At 33.7% G+C, this 16355-nt stretch overlaps 1 protein-coding gene across 1 annotated transcript in view; it reads left to right on the forward strand.

Annotated features, from left to right (window-relative positions):
* The first annotated feature begins 5832 nt into the window (after nt 1-5832).
* LOC143245891 (serine/threonine-protein kinase ATR-like) overlaps nt 5833-16355 on the forward strand; it is a 107006-nt gene continuing 96483 nt past the window's right edge. The window contains exons 1-2 of the mRNA XM_076492144.1: nt 5833-6865; nt 8968-9133. The gene's annotated coding sequence lies outside the window, so the exon portion shown is untranslated. The remainder of the gene's footprint in view (nt 6866-8967; nt 9134-16355) is intronic.

Consider the following 16355-nt stretch of genomic DNA (forward strand, 5'->3'; position numbering starts at 1 on the left):
GCAGGTTTTGCAGAATCTTTCATGTAAATTATCTTCTATTTAGAACAATGTAAATATTGACTGTATATCAAACATGCTATTGGTGTCAACATTCTTTATATTCACTATGACAAAAACCTATACACAGATAGTATGGGACTTTTTCTTCACCTGTTCTGTGCATAGGTTTTTTTTCACAGTGAATACAAAGCATGTTGGCACCAACAGTATGTTTGATACTTTTCACAATCATATACAGTACTGTGCAAAACTTTAAGGACAAAGTAAAAAATTAGGCATCCAATTACTTTCACAGGACAATAGAAAATTAATCACACGTGAAACATCAGAAGTGTATTAATCTTCATATTCAGTACAACAGAAACTTGGTGGAAGTGCTAGTTGTCCCATCTTTCATGCATGGTTGTAAAATATTTAATTAAAGTTTCTTGTAGGATATTCTTCTAAGTGTCTCTAATACACTCCCATAAAATTTCTTTGGAAGAAACTTTTGTTCTGTGAAGTTTTGATTTATCAAATCCCAGATCTACTCAATTGAGTTGAGACTGGGACTCTGTAGGAACCATTGCATCATTTGAATGGTTCCAGCAGCTTCTTTCTTAGCTAACTAATTTCTGCATAAGTTGGATGAGTGTTTGAAGTCTTTATCTTCTTGTTAGTAGAATCCATTATCAATAATACATAAACCACTGGGTATACCATGATGGATCAGTATCTGATGATACTTGTACTTAAGTTGGATGAGTGTTTGAAGTCATTATTTTCTTGGTAGTAGAATCCATTACCAATAATACATAAACCACTGGGTATACCATGATGGATCAGTATCTGATGATACTTGTACTGAAGTTGGATGAGTGTTTGAAGTCATTATCTTCTTGGTAGTAGAATCCATTACCAATAATACATAAACCACTGGGTATACCATGATGGATCAGTATCTGATGATACTTGTACTGAAGTTGGATGAGTGTTTGAAGTCATTATCTTCTTGGTAGTAGAATCCATTACCAATAATACATAAACCACTGGGTATATCATGATGGATCAGTATCTTATGATACTTGTACTGGTCCATTATTTTCCATCTATTTTGTAAATATCTCTTGTCGCCTCAGCGAAATACCCCAACCCTAACATATGTATATGATACATACCTTTGCATTTGCCCTCAAAGTAGTTCAATCTTCTATGCTGGAGCTCTTAGAGATAGTGATGCTTTCTTGAACTTGACAGAGGATGTTATTTGGTGGCTAATGGCGCCTCTGCAGGTACCTTTCCTATCTTATGTAGCCTTCAAAACATTGAAGACAAAACACCGGTCTTATAATTCTATTCAAGATGGGGATCACCATATATCTGTCTTTTTATTTATTTTCCTAACTTTTATTTACTTTTCCCATTTTACTGTGAAAGAATGGTCAAGCCTATACTTGGCTCTGTTTTATTTTGTGTGATGTTCCTTGGGTGCCAACTAACTTGGCCATTCTTTTCAAATTAAAATAAAAGATCCTTTATTCCCAGGAACATTCCCAGTTTTTAGCTACTACTGAGAAATTTCCATTACAAAATTAAGATAGTAGTTTGCACTCTGACCCCGTTCACATGTGATTGCCACTACTTTTGACCAGACCTGAAAATTTCTGTGGTTCTACAAGTTTTTTTTCTTAACTCCCATTTATACATTTGTATTTATTGTTAATGAGTGCACATGAAGAGGAAGGCACCCTCCAGAAAAGAATATCTTCCAGGTTAGTCTGCTTCACTAAATTCTCTCATGATCTTTTACTGTAGTTCAGAATCCTACTTAAACTCTGTTTTATCACTTACCTCATTTGTTAATGCCCAGCTTCTTACCTTCCTAGGAGCTTAAGAGCTCTACTTCTCTGGAACCGGTGTTCTGTATGACACACACTGTTCCTCTTCAATGGGATATTTGCTCTTAGTGTTTTGGAGGAAAGTTAATTGATTTGAGTTTTATATTGTTAGAATCAAAGTGAATTGCAGATAGTTACATACCTCTATAATATATTCTTATACACAACTGGGAGAAATTCATCATAAATAGCATCTCATTCACTGTTGTGTCTGTCATATCCCAGATGGACCTATAAGTCCTGGCATTAAACAAGGTCTTACTAGCATGGATGTAGCAGTTGTAATGTGGTTGACATTTGTTACATATTATTTTTTACTTTCATTCTTAGAACCACAACAGCAAACAGTTAAGTCTTCTTTATGTTGGGAAAGCAGGACTTTTTTATGTTTTCTTAGTGTCTGCACAATAAGTCATGGAAGGTAAGAACATTGGAGAACTTTTAATAAGTTGATGCATGCTTTTCATTAAGGATATTTGTAACTCAACTGTCACATGGTTGTTGACAGCTTGAGATCAACTCTTTGAAACTGATTTGAGTTTTAGAAATGTGCTTAGTGGGTAAGATGCCAAAGCCAAAGGGAATCTTGAATTAAGTTCATGACTAGCATATCTTCTACCACCAGTTCTAAAGTCATATATGACAAGGTTCAGAAGGTCAATGGGCAGTATAATTCCATCCCCCTCTCGATCTTGCTCCCTGATGGTCAGGAAGTAGCTGATACCTGGAGCATTGCTGATACTCTAGGTGAAAACTTTTGTTGGGAATCTAGCACTTCTGCTTCTTCCTCCACCTTTTTAGCCATCAAGACTCAGGAAGAGCAAACACTTCTGTCCTTTTGAGCTGAATATCTCTATGATTCTAATCATCCCTTTACACTGGTGAAACTCAAACTGGCCCTTCATCAGTCTGGAAGTACATCAGTTGGACCTGATGATGTACACTATGAAATGCTGCACCATCTATCTCCTGCTTCTCTTACTATTCTTCTGATTGTTTTTGACCAGGTCTGGCAGGAGAATGTTTTTCCTGATGCCTGGTACCAGGCAACTGTCCTACCTTTTTCTTAGCCTGGGAATGATCCCAAGATTCCTTCAAACTACTATCTAGTGAGCTGTCTCTGTAAAACCTCAGAAAGGATGGTTAATGCTTGTCTAGTTTGGTTCTTGAATGACACAACCTCCTCTCTCCCACCCATTGTGGGTTTCGATGACAGCACTCCACCATGGACCACCTGATTCGACTTGAAACGTCAGTCAGAAAAGCCTTTCTCAAACATCTTGTATCAATATTCTTTGACATTGAGAAGGCTTATAATACAACATGGAGATATGGCATTTTGTGAGACAGCATAGATATGGGTTACGTGGCCATTTGCCCACATTTATTAAAATTTGTTAATGGTCAGGCAATTCCAAGTTCATGTGGGTTCAACACTTTACCATTTTTTCTGTAGAAACTTGGAGTCTCTTGGGGCTGTGTTCTGAATGTCACACTTTTCAGTATAAAAATTAATGCCATCACTGAACAACTCCCTCTCACTGTTGCAAACACGCTCTATATCGACGACTTTCACATCTCATGCCAGTCATTGAACATGAGGTATATTGAGCGGCAGCTACAAACTGCTCTCAATTGTTTACTGAAGTGGATCACAGCAAAGGGCTTTACCTTCTCTCTCACTAAAACAGTTTGCATGCAATTCTGTCACCAATGGGGTATTCGTCCTGATCCTGAACTCCATAGCGGTGAAGTTGTGCTGCCTGAGGTCTTTGAGACTAAGTTCTTGGGGCTTATCTTTGACCGTAAGCTGACCTTTATACCACAAATCAAGCAGCTACAGGTCAAATGTACAAGAGCACTGAACATCCTCCTTGTCCTCTCTTCCATCACTTGTGGAGTGGATCGATGTTCTATGCTAAAGATATATCGTGCTCTTATTTGACCGACACTGGACTATGGTTTGCTTGTTTTTGAATTTCGTGCAAAGCTACTCGAGGGCTACCTGTGCTAGCTGTCCCTAATTTAGCAGTGTAAGACTAGAGGGAAGGCAGCTAGTCATCACCATCCACTGCCAACTCATGGGCTCCTCTTTTACCCACAAATAGTGTGATTGAATGTCACATTATAATGCCCCCATGGCTGAAAGGGTGAGCATGTTTGATGTGATGGGAATTCGAATCTTAACACACTTGGATTATGCTCGGCCACCTCGACTATGAATCACTGGTCTATGGCTCTGCCAGACCATTGGCCTTAAAGATGCTGGACACTATTCATCATTAGGACTTCAGCTCTGCACTGGGGTTTCTGTACTTCCCAGTTCAGAGCTTATACATAGTCTCATGAACCTTTTTGCACCTCTGCCATTTACAACTGTCTTTACTATATGCTTTGAAACTTTGTTCCTAACTAAAGCATCCCATCTAGGGTTGTGTTTTCTTTCCTCGTTGGCTCATGCTTTTTCAGACCAGACGGAATGCCATTGCTCCTTTTAGCCTTCATATCCAGTCATAGTTGGATGAATTGGGTATGTCCTTGGATAACATTGCTGTATCCACTGGTCAGCCCATCCCACCATGGTTTATTACCATCCCCAATTGTGAATTATCTTAAAGCTATCTGAGAAAAGTAGACACTCCTGATTGGAAATACTGTTTGTTATTTGCTGAACATCTTTTGAACCATCTTTCCATTCCTGTTTATACAGATGGTTCAAAATCAGGTGACTGTGTGGACTCTACCATGGTTGCACGTAGAATCCCCTCTACAGCTTCTGTGTTTACTACTGAACTGTATGCCATCTCTCTTGCCCTGGATCACATAGAAGCTAAGCAGTACTCAAACTGCATGATTTATACTGACTCGCTTAGTTCTCTGCTGGCCCTAGAATCGCTTCACATTGGTTCACACCCTGTTGTCACCAATATTCACAACTGACTGGCCCATTTCTCTTTATCATCTACTTCTATTCAGTTTTTCTGGATACTGGGCCATATTGGTATTCATGGAAGCTAGCTTGCCGACACTGCAGCTAAGTCTATCTGCTCTGGCACTATCACCGCTGTGCCTGTCTGATACATGGACTATGGTCCTGTATTCAAGGCTTGGCTCTGTGCCATCTCGCAGTCAATTTGGAGTGAGCAATGCAAAAACATGCTTTTCCAAATACAACCCTGTATTAGACTTTGGCTGTCCTTGTTACCGTAAGGATCGGAAGGAGGAAGTTGTTCTAACTAGACTATGCATTGGTCACAGTTTTTAACTCATTGTTTTCATTTATCTGGAACTGATACACCATTATGTTGTCTGTGTGATACTCAGGTCACTGTATACCACATTTTACTTTCTTGCCATCGTTATGACTATCAACGATGGTGCCATTTTCACCATATTCTGTCCTAAGGTTTGTCCATAATGACATGTGTCCCACCTTGGAAATGTTTTTAGTTTTTTTAAAGGCCATCAGTCTTTCTAATGCCATTTAAGTTTTTTAGACCTTCTTTGATGAGAATCCCTTGGAGAATCACAGTCTATCTAGTTTGATTTGAAATTAGAAAATGACTGTAAAGTCAAGTAACTCAAATAGGACTGGAAAGGTCTACTTAGGTGACTAACGCTGCTGTTTGAACTACCTGTTAGTCATCCTGGCAAGTTACTATTAAAATTTTGCTACACTTCCTTTAAAACTTTAATTACTTTACTTTTTGAAAATAGCTATAACATCAAATAACTTGGAACCAAGACTGGAAAGGCCAGCTACAGGTGACTGATGATGGTTTTCGTACTTATCTCTTTTAATCTTCCTAGCGAGTTATGATAATTACAGTTATGCTGCAGAAAGTCCTCTACAACTTGTATTACTGTAGTTTTGTTTTAATGCTTTAGACTAGATGTAAACATTGGTTTATGGTTTTTTTTACTTTGTTTTTTTTTTACCTTAATTTTCTTTTATAAATTTTTTTATTTTACTTTAATTTTATCTTTTTACTGGATGTTTAGCACAGATAGCCTAGCTGCTTTGTGCCATAAAACACCAAATCAACCAACCAACCAACTAAGGAAGATAATTACTACCTTCAGTGTAACCTAGAAAAATAATTTTTTTTCTTTACCTCCCACATTTGAGATTGTTTATAAGTAGAACTGGTTTATTTTTCTTTATTCAGAATAGTATGTAGTTATTCATTCAAACAAGTCAGAAACCTTCCAAGAACTTCTGTTATAATTTGTTTCCAATGTGTTCATGAAGAAAACATTTGTTTTTAAAGTAGCTATATGTCTTAAGCTAGTTGCATAATTGTTAAACTGATCAAACGTAGGAACAAAACAAAGTAAAATTAGTTCTAAGTATTCTGAAAGTGTTTGATACCAAACCATAAAGAAATTCAGAATTAAATTTGAATTTTGAAAGTGTGTTTCGGGGCTAACACACAGGTTTTATTTTGGTCTTTTTTCAGGCAATAAAATGTTTACATTTACAGAAAGTAAACTAAAATAATTTTTTATTTTATAACTTTTTTTTGCTTGTCTACTAGCTAGTTGTAGGTTTCAAATAAATTAACTATTGCAAACTTTAGATCTGAGAGTTTATATATAAAGGAAAAGAGTATGACAAAAAAGAAAAATAAACTTTACAGATTCTTTATTTTGAATTATTTTTATAAGATATTGGCACAATGGCTTATGAAAAGAAAATACTTTATCACTAGTACAGTTTTTAAAGTTAAGGTTTATCATTTACATTTCATTTCACTTAACCATTTCTGTGAGTCTTTAAATGTATGTGAACTAGTTGATTCTTTCAGATTTTAGATAGGTATGGTTTGTATCAACTTACAACTGAAAAACTTGGAGTTGCAATTGTTGACACATTTACTTACCTGATGAGCTACCTTAAAAGTAGAAACTTTTCTGTTCCCAAGAAGTTGATTGAATCTCTGAGTGAAGTTCTATTAAATCATTGTGGAAAAATGGTGAACTCACAGGTAAGATAAACTGTAGAGTTGAAAGGGTTTTTAAAATATGAAACTTGTATGTATGTATTGGATAAAGGTGTTTTGTAGAACTGTAGTGTATTTTGCATTATAAATTAGACTAGCTAACAAAGTTTTATATGTCTATTACACTTTGAGAAAATGAATAGATAAGTATGTGTATACTCATATCATGTTTTTGTTATTTACATTCATATTTTATACTGCTGCACATTATTCTTTTATCTGGAGCTTTTGTAAAATCTTTCATAATGGACCATTAGTTTGGTGCAGCCAAGTGATTAATGTGCTCAAACTGTGAATCTAAGATTTTATTATCTGTGTTTCATTACTGCAAATGTGTGTTCTGTGGGGCTTGTGGGTGCAATAAGTGTAACTATCAAATCTCACTGGCTGTTCCTTAGCTACCTTCCTTTTAGTCTTATACTTCAGAATTGGAGACAGCTATGCGTGTAAAGCCCTTGGATAGTTTTCCACAAAATTCATAAACAAATCAAAATGAAAGACCAGCATTTTAAAAGTCTTTGGTTAACTAATCTTCTCACCCAAGGTATCGTTTAGTGTCTTACATTTAAACTTTTATTAAACTATTTTTCTTTTATGTTATATTATTTAGAAAAGCTTAAAATTTTAGCTAATGATTCATATCTTTATAAGTTTTAATTCTACGAGGTCATATTTTAAAAAACTTCCTGAATTTCTCTTAGTATAACACATGACATATTTACTTTAGGTATCTTGTCTTCCCTATTTAATTCACCACCCTTTCAAAAGTACAAAATTAAACTTAAATTACTCAGAATAAAATTGTCATTGCTCAGACAAACCATAATTTTTATAGCCTTCAATTTTGTTTGGCTACAAAGCTATAAATAAAAAATCAGACCCCATTCCTGCCACATCAAGCTGTCATATCCTTTCTTTCAGGTTTTGGTGATTATTCTCTCTTAGATTTATTTATATATTATTTATAACCAACAGAAAGTCAAGGTTTTGATCTATCAAATGATGTATTGTATAATGTTGTATTCTGAAAAAATAAACATTAGTTTTACTCAGAGAACAACCTTCTTTCTCATGGGAAATTTAATGGCTAGCTTGGACAGATTTGCAACAGCTTTTGTTGCATAGGTAGAAAGGTAGAAAAATTGAGTGTTAGGAGAAATTATCTGCTTTTTACATATTATCAGTATATGTTCTTTGGTCCGTTATTTAATTAAATGAAAATTATTTAATGCATTACTACCATTAGTGTAAAAACAGTAGTATATAGTGTTCTCAACAATCTACAAGTACAATATTTCATATTTGTCTTGTTTCTTCTTTATTTATTATTATTAAAACTAATCAAAATGTAAAATGTGGATCTCTTTTAGATTAGTTAAGAATAGATTATGTAAAGAAAATAATAATAATATAATAAAAATGTTTCACAAGCCACACGTGCAAGTATCTTGTAGTTAATGTGATTCATTACTGTAACGTGAGCTGTATGTGCCTTGAGTGACACAGATAATAGTTAGACAGGATTCAAAGAGCATATAAAAAAATAAATTTTTAATTACAAATAGATGTACACTGTTAGGACCTTAAAACTACTTAGGGTAAATGAATGTAGTTTTGTGTTACAATTTAGAGTCATTCGAAAATCAGAAAAGGTTAGTTTAGATTGATTTTGTTTTGGTGGTTATGAGGTTGGTTAATATAAACATGGACAAATCTTTATTTTATTTTACTAAAACTACTTCACAAAAAAATATTATTTATGATGTTAACTGAAAGTGTGCAAAATTTTGTAAATATGTACACTATTGAAAATTGGAAGTATTTAAAACTATAAAGACCTTGAATGGGTACAAAGAGGTCATGTGGTTGTTCCAATTGACTGAGCTTAATTGTGTGCATATGTACTGTGGTTTAAAGATAAGGTTACATTAATATCAAATTTTTTTTGTTACTTGGGTTTCTTCATTTCAAATATTGCACAGTGTTCTTTCTAAAAAATATAATTTAAGTTTCTGTGATTTATTTTTCTTTCAATTTACATATTCTTAATTATTATTGTAATTAAATATGTGTGTGTTTATATATAGTGTGTCAAGACTGCATTATTATATATACAAAGAGAAGAGCTCAAGCAGTTGTCTGCCCATAATCCCACAATTCAAGAAAACCTGTTCAACATCAAGCATCTACAAGTAGGTTATCCACCAAAAGAAAGAGAGCTAGCGATGACATTAAAGGAGAAGAACCTTTGAAGTGAGTTGTGATTTTCTATATTTGTTATACACACTACATGGCCAAAAGTATGCGGACATCCTTCTAATTAGTGGGTTTGGCTATTTCAGCCACACCCGTTGCTAACAGATGCATAAAGTCAAGCATGCAGCCATGCAATCTCCATAGACAAACATTGGCAGTAGAATGGGTTGTATTGAAGAGCTCAGTGTCTTTCAACATGGCACTGTCATAGGATATTACTTTTTGAACAAGTGAGTTTGTCAAATTTCTGCCCTGCTAGAGCTGCCCCGGTCAACTGTAAGTGCTCTTATTGTGAAGCGAAAACGTCTAGAAGAAAAAAACACTGTAGTCATGAAGAGGTAGGCCATAGAAGTTCACAGAATGGGACCACCAAGTGGTGAAGCGCATAACGCATAAACATCGTCTTTTCTCGGTTGCAACACTCTACTGAGTTCCAAACTGCCTGTGTAAGGAATGCAAGCACAAGAACTGTTCATTGGGAACTTCATGAAATGGGTTTCCATGGTCGAGCAGCCACATGCAAGCGTAAGGTCACCATGAGCAATGCCAAGCATTGGCTGGAGTGGTGTAAAGTTACCACCATTGGATTCTGGATCAGTAGAAACACGTTTTCTGGAGTAATGAATCTTGCTTCACTATCTGGCAGTCTGATGAACGAATCTGGGTTTGGCAGATGCCAGGAAAACAATGCCCGCCTGAATGCATAGTGTTAATTATAAAGTTTTGTGGAGGAGAAATAATGGTCTGGGGCTGTTTTTCATGGTTTAAACTAGGCTCTTTAGTTCCAGTGAAAGGAAGTCTTAATGCTACAGCATACAATGACATTCTAGAGTTGTGTGTTTCCAAAATTTTGCAACAGTTTGGGGAAGGCCCCTTTTTTCCAACATTACAATGCCCCCATGCTCAAAGCAAGGTCCATAAAGACATGGTTTGCTGAGGTCGATGTTGAAGAAATTGACTGGCTTGCACAGAGCCATGACATCAACCCTGCTGAACAACTTTGGGATGAATTGGAATGCTGACTGCAAGCCAGGCCTTCTTGCCCAACCTTGCTAATGCTCTTGTGACTGAATAGGAGTGAATTCCCACATCCATCTTTCAAAATCTAGGGAAAACCCTTCCTGTGGAGACTGCTATAGCAGCAAAGGCAGTATCAACTCCATATTAATGCCCATGTTTTGGAATGAAATGTTCAACAAGCACATATGGGTATTCACCTACTTTTGGCCATGTGGTGTATCTTTATTATTCAATTGTGATTGTTAAAATCTTGATAGTGTATTTCCCTATGTAAATTTAAACATTTCTATTACAATGCTTTATTGTCTTACTTTTAAGTATAAAATGAAAAAATACACAAAATATATGAAAGAAATTTCTGTTGTGATGTTTGCTCTTTATTTCTTTCTGGCATTGAAATAATGAATATTAATATAAATACAGAAATATATCAAATTTTGTAAGTTTTATTGAATGTTTATTGTGAATTATTAAAATTTATAACATGATTTTACCTATGATAACAGTGTTTATGCCAAAAATTCTTTTTTACACATTCTATCATTTTAAAATTAGTGGAGAAAAATGAAAATTATGAAATTTTTAACACAGATACTATCAAATGTTTGCTTAGTATTCAGACTTGGATTTGGGTAAGAATAAAAACAAACTGAAAATTGCCTTAGTTTTGATGTACCAGAGTTGTTTCATGATTATTCTTCCAATACCAAACATTACTTCCTCTCACATCAATAAATAGTTTGGTGCTTTTATCTATATGTAAAAAAAAAAGCATGCCTAACAGTTAAATGGTAAAGTGTGTCTTGCATGCAGATTATCATGTGACAACCTTCCCACCAATAGTAGTGCAACACACATGCTCCTGATATGTGCAACTCCCTCTGTTCTCTTTCACTGAATTATTTCTTCTTGGTTGGTTGTTCTTGTGTTGTGACTTTTAATTTGTTCTCGTTTCATGTGTTTATTGTTGTTTTTTCTCATATTTGTATCAATTTCTCTCAACAGGTTTACTCTTTATTATACAGTAGTGATATTTGTAACTTGTTGAATTATTTTGAAGTGGAATTATTCTATATTTCTATTTAGTTATGGACTTGTTACTTTGTTACAAAAAAGTATTTCTTTCTGTCAGTATGGTTGTAATGTGTTCATTTTGAATTATGAATTACACATTCTAAGTTACCATTTCAGAAGTTATATTTTCTATTAGCACATTTATACAGGTTTCTAGTGGTGGTATTCTACTGCAAAATAATCAGCTTTTTTTCATTGTTATATTGATTCTCCAGAGTGCTGACATTTGTTGTGCCTTGACTTGAGTTTGGTGGTCTGCACATTTTTAAATACAGTCTGCCAACTTTGGGCAGATTAAACATCTATAGTTATGAGTTTATAACATTTTTATTGCTAGTATCATTATCTGTTGTTATTTGGGCTCCATAACATAAGTTTTGGTAGATTGGTACTGAGAGTTTAGTTTAGGTTTAGGCTTAGTTGTATCCTGCATTCTATACCATTCAATTAGGCTTATCATTGGTTTTTGTTATTTTAGGATTACGTGTAATTCATCTTACTGGTATATCAATTATTGGGTTAACAATATTGATTTTTTTTCATATATCGTGTCTCATACGTATCTTAATGTTTATATACATTTACTTACTTTTAAAAAATAACTTCTGTTTAATTTTCATTATTATTTGTCTCGTATACTTTTCCCTATTAACTTGGTTTATGTGGAACCCTGTAGCCAGGGTCCACACAGACTTCTAGTATTCTACATGCTTATTGTCAGGTTAGTATTTTTAAATTAGAGTTTAGTGATATATTTCATCTTCACTGTTCAATTTGGCTTAAAAGAGTCTGTTATTTTTAATTACCTATATTTCTACCTCAGGGGTAAATTAATAATTAAATTAAATATTTTATTTGCTTTAATGCATAACATCTGATACATATGTTTATTTCACCACACAATTTCTCAACATTTACAATTTATCAGTTATTTCATTTTTGTTGTTCTTTATAATTTATATGTTTTACTATTACTTTTGTTTGTGAGGAGCTCTGAGGGTCAGGGTACATCCTACTTTCTCCAGATATTGTTTGCCTTCCTCCTACTATAGCAAAACCCATTGAGATGAATGTTAATTTTCTTCCACCTGATCATGGCTTGCCTTTCTAGACCTTGACTGCTGAATATGTGAGACTTACCTCAGTTTTTTTATTTTTTATAGACATGTTTTTGCAGTATAATATTTCCTTCCTTTTCTAGATATTGTTTCACAATGAGCATTTTTGTCTCTCTTTTGGAAGTGAGTACTTGCAAGCCTTGTCCAACCGTGGCATTTGTTCTTTTGCCTTAGTTTACCATCAGGCAAATTTTCTTCTTGATTCTATATCCTTGAGATCTCTGTTGCCAGTATTGGGAAAACCCTCTCTTAATCCTACCCATTTTATCCCCTACCTAGATTTTAACTTTGTCTTATTTTTCGATTCTCCTAGGGATAATGTTTAACTTACACTTTTTCTTAAACATTCCACTCATATTTAGGGATTTTCATCAGATACTGCCTTGTCCTTCCTTTCTAACCAGTGAACTGTGTAATGAAATTAGTTACTTACTTAGGCTTATATTATATAAGATATAATATACTTACTTATATAAGATATTGTTTCCAAGAATGGAAAGTGGTGAATGGGGCCATTATGCATGATTCAGTACATAAACCATATCTGAACGATTATAAAAGATATGATGTTTTGATTTTGTAATATATATATCAGTAATTTGAGTCCCTAATTCATACAAAACTATAGATTTAGTATTTTGATACAATAAACATCAATTTGAACTAGATTCTTAACTCAGTTCAGATGGGTCATGCATCAAAGGCCATATCATTGCTTTTATTGATTTGAGAGATTTCACCCCTTCAACATAGTCATTAAAGTACACCTACTCAGAACCCTTTCCAACAGTTCAATGCCTGTTTAAATAAAAAAGAATAAAGGTTCTAAGACTGAACCCTGAGGTACCCCATTTGTGAAATTAGTACATTTTGGATGAACTTGGTAACAACCTTCTTTTTCTCTTCCGTCCAGCCATTCGTCTATCCAGTTTGCTAACTTATTCCCCACACATACAGAGAGAACTTTTTTACAAGCCTTTTATATATTACCTTGTCAAATGTATTCTGAAAATCCAGGTATATCAAATCTACACTTACCCTTATTTACATTGGCAGTAACCTTTTCAAGGAATGTCAAAGATTCGTAATGCAAGATTTTTCCTTCAGTAAAACCATGTTGACCGTCTCATCAATTTGTCAGCTTTTCAGAATGACTTTGCAAAGCATCTTTTAATACAGTATATGACTAATAGGTCCATAATTACTGGGACAGTTTTTCTCACCTCCTTTGAAATTAGCAGTTACATTAGCTAATTTCCAGTCCTCTGGTACCTACTCACTGTTCAGGGACTGATAAAAATTGCAGCAAGTGGCTTGCACAGCTAATTTTGTAACCTCCATCTTTTGAAGAATACTATCTGGTGCAGGATATTTATCATTCTTGAAACTTCTCAGTTTTTTCTTAACTATCTCGTAAATTAATGCAGTAATGTTGTTTCATCTTGTTTTCATCTACCAACTCTTCAATATGTGGAATACTGCTTAAATCTTGTTAAGTAAAAACTAAAGACAAAGCAAAATTTAAAAACCTAGCATTTCATAATTATCAATGGTGAGCCTTTCTTTATCACCTCTTCCTAACACTTGCTTACCATTATTTTATTTAAAGAAATTCATACTGCTAATTTTACATTTTAGCCAACCTTTTCTCACACAATTCCTTTTGATGTTCCTGCTTCTTTAACTTCATCTTCTGTAATCTTCTAAATCTCTTGTTGCACCAGTCAGTTTAAATTTCTTAAACTTATGGTGCTTTTATTTAATTTTACCTCTTATACTCTTTGTGAGCCAACCTGGTTTTTTTTACTTGCAATTACTCTTTTCGATCTATAAAGTATATGTTTATCTTGAATATTGAAATATTTGTCTTTAAACATTTTTCACATCTAATTAGTGTCTTTAAATAAATCTTTCACAAAAGATAATTTTTGTTTCACCCCTTCAGAATTTGCCTTAGGTATCTATTATTGTTTAGTTCAGACAGGTTTCCAATTTATTATGTTGTGTATATTAATGTATCAAATAACAAGATATTTTTATTTGAATTCAGAAGTTAATTAAATGTGAATATGTATTAGATTTATGGTATTTGCCTGGAAGATTAATACTCACAACTTTCATTTTTAACACAAATATGTTTTAGTATACAAACAATAACAAGAAAAGTACAGTTTATAATAATGGGTATTATTAATAGTTTATTACAAAGGATTGTTTATCTACAAAAGTTTTAGAACTTACAGATAATACTAATTCTTATAATTGGTCTAGAACTGAATATTTTATTGATAATCTAGGTCCACGACAAGCATATTAATTCTGAGTTGATAGTGTCACATATCACTTAAGCTAGCTAGCTTGATTGGTCTTATATGAATTACAAAATACTAACACCTGAAATTAATTCACTGAAGTTCAATGGTTTATAATGGTTGAAATCTATAAACATTACTGGTTCTGCAGTTTTCTGATTAATAGGTGTTAATCACAGTTATATCTTTCGAGTGCTATGTCATATGGGCTGTAGCTGTCCAATAATAATAATATTTGTCTCTCAGCATGTCTACTTTGATATACCATTCACTCAAGACTCCTAGAATATTCACCAAAGTTCACTTGGCAACAATAGAGTCAGTTACTAGTATGACATACATAACTAGTACATTGTTGATTCTTATGCTCAGGCACCTTCTACAAATTTCGAGAATAGGTGGGATATGCACAATGCATTGTCAAGAATATATATCCTGTGAAAAAACAAAACACATACACACACAAAAGCTATGCAGAAACATATGTAGGCACTGAAATAAATGTACAACAGTAAATCTGTTACACCTCTCTTTAGAGAATTAAGATTGGCATTAGACAATTTTAATTAAGATGTTACATATACATACACTCACACACATGCACACTGATAACAATTTATTAAATACAATGCATTGTTAAAAAATTATATAACTTCAAAAATTATAAAAATATATATATATAAAACAATTAATACAAATAACCTTATGATAATAAAACTACATAGCATGTGAAAGTGCTTGAGCACAAATGTTATCTTTTTGTAATAACACAATCAGTTATTACACAGACAGGTGTGAAAAGTTTTACAAAACCAGGAAACATCTTGCCTAATTTTTGGCCAAAATAAATGTTTCATAATTTTTATCACATGCATTGTTGACTTCTAAACAACCTTCCATGGGGAGTTTATGGGCTACATTCACTATGTCAAAATGATACACTTTTGGAACAGCAATTTGATAAATTACAGCCCAGTCCTCTAACACTGGTACATTTGGTGTTCTCCATTTTCTCATTAGCACACCATTTTTGAAAAAGTAATATGAAACTTTTTCCAGTTCATTTTTTTGGGAGTGCATATTTAAAGAGTGATAAAGTCTGCAGATTCTTTTCTTGCTCATTGATCAATGTATTTCTAGCACATGGAACTTCACCAGGTGAACTAGAACCATTATGTCCATTATTGACACTCACCAATGAATTATCAGTAGGACAGTTATTTGGAAGATCCCTGTCAGGCCAAAAAAACATCTGAGATGAATCTATAAAATCGTCCTCTAAACATTAATTCACTGAAGTTGAATCATTTGTAATGGTCTAAATCTATAAACATTACTGGTTCAATGCTGTAGTTTTCCAATTAATAGGCAATTATCACAGTTATAGCTCCTGAGGCCTATAGCACACTGACTGTAGTTGTCCAATAATAATAATATTTGTTTCTCTGCACATTGGTTTTTTATACACCAATTACAGGAGACTCTAGAAAATACACCAAAGTTCATTTGGCAACAATGCTGTCAGTCACTAGTAATACATATACACCTGGTACATTGTCAGTTATTACACTGAAGAACATTTTACCAATTTTAAGAACAGATGGGACTTGCACAATACACAGTCAAGAATATATGTTTTGTGCAAAAACAAAAGTTATAGAGAAACAAGCATAGGTACTAAAATAAATGTATAAC

This window comes from Tachypleus tridentatus, chromosome 3 (assembly GCF_004210375.1).
Source record: "Tachypleus tridentatus isolate NWPU-2018 chromosome 3, ASM421037v1, whole genome shotgun sequence".
Lineage (NCBI taxonomy): Eukaryota > Metazoa > Arthropoda > Merostomata > Xiphosura > Limulidae > Tachypleus > Tachypleus tridentatus.